Source organism: Anas acuta, chromosome 10 (genome assembly GCF_963932015.1).
Source record: "Anas acuta chromosome 10, bAnaAcu1.1, whole genome shotgun sequence".
In the NCBI taxonomy this organism is placed as follows: domain Eukaryota; kingdom Metazoa; phylum Chordata; class Aves; order Anseriformes; family Anatidae; genus Anas; species Anas acuta.
In genome coordinates this window covers 10,704,296-10,712,720 of record NC_088988.1, presented here as the reverse complement: position 1 = coordinate 10,712,720, position 8,425 = coordinate 10,704,296, and the positions used below count along the sequence as shown (strand labels likewise).

The 8,425-nt window shown below is 45.9% G+C and overlaps 1 long non-coding RNA gene across 1 annotated transcript; it reads right to left on the bottom strand.

Moving 5' to 3' along the window:
• Positions 1–2,708: 2,708 nt before the first annotated feature.
• Positions 2,709–7,421, bottom strand: LOC137862095 (uncharacterized). Its single transcript, XR_011100062.1, has 2 exons — positions 6,923–7,421; positions 2,709–5,199 (listed from the first exon to the last, which is right to left on the bottom strand). It is a non-coding gene; the product is annotated as an uncharacterized lncRNA (long non-coding RNA).
• Between the last annotated feature and the right edge of the window lie 1,004 nt (positions 7,422–8,425).

Sequence of the window (8,425 nt, the reverse complement as noted above, 5' to 3'; positions counted from 1 at the left end):
GCACCTTCACATGTCAGGCTGCCAGCAGAAGCCGCGGAGGAGCTTTCCGTGCCAGCCACATGGAGCTCTGCCATAATCGGTCTGTTGTAAGAGCTGATGGGAGGGCCAATTGCTTGTTTCAAGTGTTGACCACAAACTCATTTAGACAGGTTTTGTCTAGGAATCTAGGGATTCCTGTATTGCAGTCTGCCTGGGACCAATTCTCTGCCCACTTCCCTTAGAATAAATCTACATGATTGCGTTCATTTTGCAAATCTTTATTTTTGTTTCAGTTTGCTGTGTTCAAAGGTAGATGACCCTGGTTTACATTTGCTCTTGTCAAAGGCAGTACATGCTACAGACAGAGCAGACTGAGACTACAGCATGCTGCTGACAGCCCCCTCAGAAATACCGATGGAGAGCAAAACTATAAAGGGAATTGATAGCATCTAAAGGGAAATTTTCCAAACACAGGAGCAGATGCATACTGGAAAGAGAAGAGCCTTAAAAAGTGCGTAAAAATTTAAAGACTGATTCTAAATTGTCCGTACTGAAATTTTTCACTGAGGAAAGTGAACAAGACTCTAGTTAATGAATTTGCTGATATAATACAAGTGAATTACTATAAATTACATGAGAACCACATTAGGTTCCTTCCCAGCAGGGAGCTTACTTCTTGAGAGACTCTTGCCTCTCCATGTCCAACAGTCACAGTGCTTTCTCCTTTCTGAAGTGGAAGAGTTGGACCAAGCCGAGGCATTGACACATCTACCCGGTGGCAGTGTGATGGGGCACCGTGACAATGGCATCACAAAGTCAGCCTCAGAGCAGGAAGCATGCTAACATATTTCTTGGACAATACAAGTCAAAGAGGGAATATATTTATATTGGGATTGTTTAAAATTAAAATTAGGTTTCTAATCAGATGGGCAGGTTTTTTACATGCTTTCTAGCACAAAAGGAAAGAGGGGGGTATTATGTCAAAAGGCTGTGGTTACATCATAGGGGCTGATAACAAATTTATGAACTTCTGTGCATCATAATGAATTTATGTGCATCAGATGACTGATTGCTCTTGTTGATATGTGTATGTTCAGCAAGAGATATGCAGGATTGTGAAAGACAAGTGGCTGGAAATGTTCTCTGGATCCAGACAAGCATTCAGTCTTTCAAGAAGAAAATTCAGAGGGAAGTCTCAGCTAGAGACAGGGCTGCTTGCATTTTAGCAGTCAGTTAGCCCTTCTAACTTTGGGCGCCAATTGCCTTTATAAAATGGGGAATGGCACTTCTGCACCTCACAGGGTTTCTGAAGAGAACTGGTTTAAGGGTATGAGAGGCATGGGCAGTTCAGCAAAGGAGAGGGTTTGTGTATACAAGATAAACAGCCAACACACTAGGGTGAAACAGCAGAAAATGCCTTGTTGAACAGAAGCATGGGAAAGGGACTGCCATGGTACCAATCTAACCAGTTGGGCTCCTCTGTGTCATTCCTTGATAGATTTACCATGCAATTTTGGTTTGTTTTCCCCTTTCTGGCCCTTCAGAGGATGAACCTTGTTGTGATTTAACACACACCTTACAATATAGCAGCTCGAGACAGTGGAATGAAAGATTTATGTTGCTGATTCTGCAACAAATGCATCAAGTGCCAAATGTGCTCTCAAAAACTTCCTGCGTTATGCTGAGACAGTTGGTCAAAGGCATTGTAGTGAAAGGCAAGGCCAGCCCAGAGTCATACCTGGGCATGAGTTTGATCTACCACCTTTCGTGCACTTTTGTTTATCACAGAGGCGATGTGTTTCACTTACAACTTTACTCCTCTGACAACTATTCATGCAATTTAAATGAGCTGCCCTCCAGTATTTGGACATTGACCTGCTTTCTACTTGTTTGTTTAGTGAAACTGCCGCATAACTGACCCAGCAGAGTCAGGAGTTATAAACAAACTTTGACTGCAGAGTGTGTGTTTAGTTCAGCTTTCACCTTGACACTAAGCCTTTGCTTTCTGGAGGAGCAGAGACTCTCCAGAATACAGCAGGACAGTGTGCCATGCACACACCGAGAGCAGTGCATACAAACTCCCCATCAGTAAAACACAACTAGAAAAAGGCAGCAAACAAAAACATCATATGCAGGGGATTGTTTGTTTGTTTGTTTAATAGAGCGCATGATTAACTTTTTATTTTAATTCATTTGTTTGGTTTCTTCATACCTTCGTGATACATAAAGTTGTTGTGAACAGGAAGGCCAAAAATCTTTTATGTCACTGTAAATCCAAAATAATTCCCATGACAATAGCACTTGCAGTAGGTATCCATCAGCGTCCCTAATAATTAATTTGTCCTACAGTGGATTTTTGGTCTTTGCACATCCAGCTGCAAGTCTGTTTGTTTGTAATGTTTGATTTTTTATTTTATTTTGGGGCAGAAGTATTTGCTAAGACTGTAAATATTTAAATCCATCTAGATATCCCAGAGGAAAACTCTGTTCTATTGAATATTTTAATCTGAGCAGATAGCACCTACCTTGAAAGTGTAATATAAAGCTATTCAAAGCAGTCCAGCCTTTGTTGGACAAGAAAATAGTTGTGAGATTAGTTCTGTGGTCTATGGGAAATAAGTGACAACTATAACTGAGTGACTAATATCACTACCAGGAAATGGCCACCATCGACAGGGCAAAGTTAGCAATGCCTTTCAGAAATAAGTTTTTCAGGAACTTGTGGAGGCTTCTTCTGTAGTGACTTGGAGAAGTTTTCAGAGCGCCATTGTGTACTTGGAAAAATAGATAAATCCTAAAAACTATATGTTTGCACCAGTAAATTCATTCAGAGACTTTTTTTCCCCTAAGGGGGTTCCCTGCAGGGGACCTATTATACATGTTCTAGCCTGAAACTTGAGCTGGCCAGAGAATGGAAATTGTGTTTCACAGACGATTTTGAGATTTTGAAATTTGTTTTCATTCCAATTCAGAACAAAACCTCAAAATGTTGAAATTCTCCACAAAGGAAAATTCCACAAAAATAAATAGTTTTGGCTTATTTAAATCATTATAACATTTAAAAATGCAAATATTATATAAAATCAAAATTCTATTTTTTCCTCAAAATTGCTGTGATTTTTTCCACCAAAAATCTTGGTAAAAGTAATGTTTCACAAAGCATTTTGATTCTGACAGAAAGACATTTTTGAAGGAAAGCTACTCCATTAAATAATTTTCCATCTGAACTTCATTAGAGTTTCTATTGCCACGTTATCCAGATGTTTTGCTCTACAGCAGCTGTAATGCAAAAACTCTACAAATAGTTTAGCACCAGCACCATGGTCTATAGTGCTTCTTATTATGTGCTTATGCTATGGCGAGAACTAGGGAGTCCCCACAGATATCTTTCTCCTTGTCAACGTGTGAGCAGGGAGAGGAGAAAACACTTTCTAAGGAGGCCTTTCTGGGTCTGGGACAACTGATGTGAAGTTGCTCGTGCTGCCACCAAGCCCCCTGACACAAGAAATCTTCTCCCTGGCAGCGGAGCAAGCAAACGAGCTACTAATCAGCACCAACACTGGCTCCTTCCATTGAAAGGAAATGACCCACGTGAGGAACCATGCTCCTCCTCAGTCACTAGTGGAGCAAAGTCCATGGTGAACAGATTCTAGGATCCTTTGACAAACAGCAGTGTCAATAGTTTGTATTCCAAGGCTCAAAAGAGATGTTAGTGATGTGCTTTCAATGCCTGTGCAGGATTTTGGAAGACCTGTGCTGTTTCAGGGTTATCTGAACAGACCCAAGTTTCATTTTTCATTTGTTTCCAAGTATGAACTGCTTCCTGAATTTTCATTCCATTCTGTCTTTCTTTGTGATTTATTTTTGTGCTTTAATTGGTAAGTACAGGCTTGGTGCTGCGAGGTGCTGGGCACTCACAGCATAAGAAGGATGTGCTTCTTGATGGGGATGATCTCAGGGACTGCAGTCTCTTGTCCTACCCAGGGAAACCAGATTGCAAGTACATTCCTGTGAATAACAACTGTGATGTTTGTCATGCCACCTCAATTATCCAGTATCTTTCCTCATCTTGCTGTCTTTCATTTGGTCAGGGAACCCCACAACCCATGCATTAACTCATATCTGGGCCAGGTATCCAGCCTGCTTCCAAGAGCCTATGCCAAACAATCTTTTATGGTTACTCCTGTGAAGTATTATGTCCATTACAGCAAACGTGCAATACACGTTTGGAAAGGATCAGGATGAGACCCCATTTATCTTTGTCTGGGTCAGTAGCGCAGATCAGCAGGAGATTCGCACCATGAACAGACAGAAGATGTGTCTCTAACTGAGAATTTCCCAAGGAGCAGCTTCAGATAATACAATAAGCATCGGCCAGAGTGTGATGCATCCGTACAGCAAGCAAGGGAGAGAGGACCAAACTGTATTTAGTGCAAAGGCAGCGAAGGCAGGTACCCACCCATGCTGACTGCATTCCCATCCCTCACTGGGGGCCCAGACAAAACAAATGGACCTTCCGGGTGCTGCTGCCCCTTTGCTTCTGATAAGCAAAACATATTTGGTGCGTGTCACAGGCAATGACAATGGCAGGTGATGAAGTTATTGGATGACAAACCTGGTCACACAGGTCTAGTGAGATTCTTGGCCTGTGTGCTGCGAGCGCTGAGGAGGAACAGTGTTTGGGTTGCTATTGTATGTACACAAAGCCAGAATGTTGTCTACAAGTGGGACATTTGGGCTCAGAGTATAATTCTGGAATATGTTTTTCTCCTTGGGATATTTCTGAACTGCAGTCAGCGTGCTCCCCACTAGAAAGTGACATGTAGGAGCCACCCTCTCTTGTTGAAAACTTGGTAGAATGTCTGTACAATATTATGGTCACCAAACTATGTCTAAACCTAATTGGTTGCATGTGGGATTGATTGCTCTAATATAAAGAACTGAATGCACTGAAGACCTGCCAGAGGTTGTGGAAAAGATCAAAGGAGGTCAGATAAAAGGCCAAATGTAGCTTCAGTAGAGTAGTTGCAATTGTAGCACTTCAGTGGGAGGGCTCCTGCCAATGCAGAACCGGGATCTTCTGTCGGGAGCACGGCGATAGGGTCCGCACGTGGCATCCGTGTCCATCCTCACATAGAAGCATTCTGGTCCAGGCAGCTGCAGGGTTTTATCTTCAGCCAGAGCCAATAACTCCTTGTAAGATCTCAAAATGTTTCAGTCCTATAGAAAGTAAAAGTCTCTCTTGAGACACATATACATTTAATGTCTTAAGCAACTGTCAGAAACTCTATAAAAGCATCCAGAAAGAGGCACCAACCCTGCTGGTGACACTGCCATCCTCCCATTTCCCCAAAGACTAGCCGCTCACAGAGCTGGGACCATTGCTTTGTGCCCTCACACAACAGTTCCACTTCAAGACCAGAAATTCACTGTATTGCAAAAAGAATCCATTACAGTGATTGCTGAAATACAAGCCCCCTGGGTGCTGAGCCCTTGGGGCCTTGCACAGACTCTCAGTTACCCCCAGAGCCTGCTAACTTGTAATTGCACAGTGCACAGTCCTGCTCCATCAGGTGCAGGTCTGTCCGGAGAACAGGCTCACAGCAGTTCTACCAGAATGTTTCATTACTGTGAGATACATTTCTAGGCCAAAAAAATGTCACGCACTGCTTTTTCCATCAGTGAATTGTGTCAGCTGTTCTTTGTTGGTTTGCTGGCATCTCAAAGCATGTAAACCAGCTCTGATGATCAGTGTTTAAAAGCAGAGCGGCGCTGAGTCTGGAGCAAGGACAGTTTCAGTGCAGAACTGCAGCAGATGTCATTCAGGGAGAACAAAGATCCTGCAGAAGCTGCCCACTCTGCATTACCTGGCTAGGGGTTTGTATGACACCCAAGAAGCATTTCCATGGCTCAACCTGTGCGCTGAGAGATGCAAGATAGAGCTTATTAGACAACACAAGATGTTGCCATTGGGCACGCACAAGGCAAAGGATCAACTCCCACACCTGGGCTTGGTCTCTATTTAGATTTTTGCGGACATAGTTACCCTGATCAGGAAAAAGAAAGGTAGTGCACCTCTAAGCAACGTAGTTATGCTGGCAAAAGGCCTTGAGTAAGCAGCCGGGTCTCCTTCCTTGCATCGTGCACCCATGGGCAGACTGGTGACTGTCTCCCCAGAGCACCCTCTGGCCTGGCAGCTGAGCCCATCTGTTCCAGGCTGGGGCCTTCAAGCTTGCCAAGGTGTCCCTAGATGGGGCAAGCAAGGAACAGGGGGGCTGGAGTGGCATTGGGCACCCTTGTGAGGGAGCTTGCCTCTGTCCCTGCCTCCAACTTGTCAGCAGGCACCCAAAAGGGGTGCTGGGAAGCAAGTGTAAGGTGCAAAAGCAGAACCCTGCCAGATGTCAATTTTGATCTGCAACAGATCTCCCGTGGCTTTCAAGGTTCTTCTCACCTGTGTGATGGCCTCTATATGGGTTGGCCCTGGATGGCATAGGGCTTTTATTCCCTGCTGGGCTCCAGATGAATTAGCCTCTCCTATTACATGTACGAGGAACTCTTGAGATATGCCTAAACACAAGCCCTGTAATTATGGTGTGTGTGTTAGCAAATTAGACCAAACTGAGCCAAAGGGCCTTACCGAGGCATTAGGTGATGCCGTGCTACATGCTTGCTTGCTGAGGCTGCCTCGTTGGAGAGGACACTGCCACGAAGTGGAAAGCCTGGCAGTGTGCAGGGAGGGCAGCTGGCTGCCCACACCGTCCTCAGCCCTGCCCAAAGCCACTCGATGTCCAAGGGGATAAAGTGTTGATGGACTGAGGGCCCTTAGGCACAGGCACCCCTGATTGAATTCACAAGCACATTTTAAAGCCTTTTTTTTTCCCCCCCTCAGACTGCAGTGTGTGTTTAGACACCTGCAAAAAGGCTTTGCCCACTTGGCACTCACCAGCCTGCAGCAGCTCATTAAGGGCAGCCTGGGCTCCTGGCACAGGCCAGGCCCAGTGCTGAGCACTCCAGAAATTCCTCTCTAGCTCCAGTTCTGTTTACTTTATCGCCTTTGCAGAGCAAGCCACCTAAAAGCCACCTTCTGAAGGGCCCCGTGCAGCTCAGACAGTGTGGCTGGAGCATCCCAGTGGTTTGTGCCCATGCCTTTGATTTGTTCCAACCTCCTCGGTGCAAGGCAGAGACACCAGTGCCTCCTGAGTGCTGAGAGAGGAGTCCATGACGAGCAGCAGCTGTGAATTACAGTCAGCCCTTTTTTTAATTAGCGTTTCATTAATTAGTACTAATTTAGCAGAGGACTGCCCTGATTAGCTCAATTAGGCCTAGGATAGAGGGGAAGGTGTGGGATACCCAGGGTCTGGTGCCGGTTTAAGTGGGGCTGGGGAGCTGTTGCCCTGCAGGGAGGAGATGTGCAGCTTGGTGGCTCCTGTGTGGCCAGGATAGGCTGCTTCTGTCCCTATGGAAAACGGCCGCTCTCAGCAAATCCCCAAAGGCAGTGTGTTTCAGGCTGCCAGCCCTTCCCTGCAAGCCAGATCATGGTCTTTGGGTGCTCATGTAATGCACGTGGAAGAAGCTGGCAGGAGCCGGGGAGCCTGTGCCACTCTCATGCAGCAGCCCCTTGCAAACGAGCAGTGCATGAGAGACATCTTCAGAGGCAATTGTGGCAGCTGCCAAGTGTCCCAGTGCCATTCCTCTTTCCCCAGCTTCTCCCTGCTGCCATCACATTCCTGCACCCAGCCTGCCTGCACCCTTGGCACAAATACCAGGATCCCCCCTGCTCCCATGGAAGAAACCTAATTACAAGAAGTGATTTTCCAATGGCCTTTTCCCTCTGCAGCACTTCCTTGCTTATCATTGAGAGGGTGAAATCTGTGCATGGGCACTGGGCCACCTGCCCTCCTCGGAGACCTGCCCCAGGTGCTCTGGGCACCGAGCACAGGAGCTGAGCACTGAGCCGGCCGCTGGTGCTGCTGCCCCTTGTGTGGACTGGGCCCCTCCAACAGGTACAGCTCCCCCAGTGCCCCTGGACCACAGCACTGCCCCTTGGGCCCTTCAGCTCTCACCTGGCCCCTTCTCTCCCTTTCATCAGACAGCAGGATCGCGACTAAGAGCTGTTGAGCTGGCACTATGTTTATCTCAAGGACTGCTCCCAAGTACGGTTGAACCAAGAGATTTCTAGCTGAACTAGTGGTCCCAAGGAAGCAGCAATTATGTATCTATTGTCTGCCTGCTGCTTTTTTGCAGCAGGGATGACTCCTTGACATTAGGCCTATGGAGTCTGCCCGTTAATAGTAGTTTAAAATGGTCAAGAGGTTACAGCAGTAAGGAATGTTAGTAAAAAATGTCTCTGTGGAGTTTAAACAACCAGTATTTTAGGCAGGGCTTGGTGGGTTACTGTCCCTGCACAAACAACTAGAATGTGAGAGTCTGGGCTGGGAAATACTTA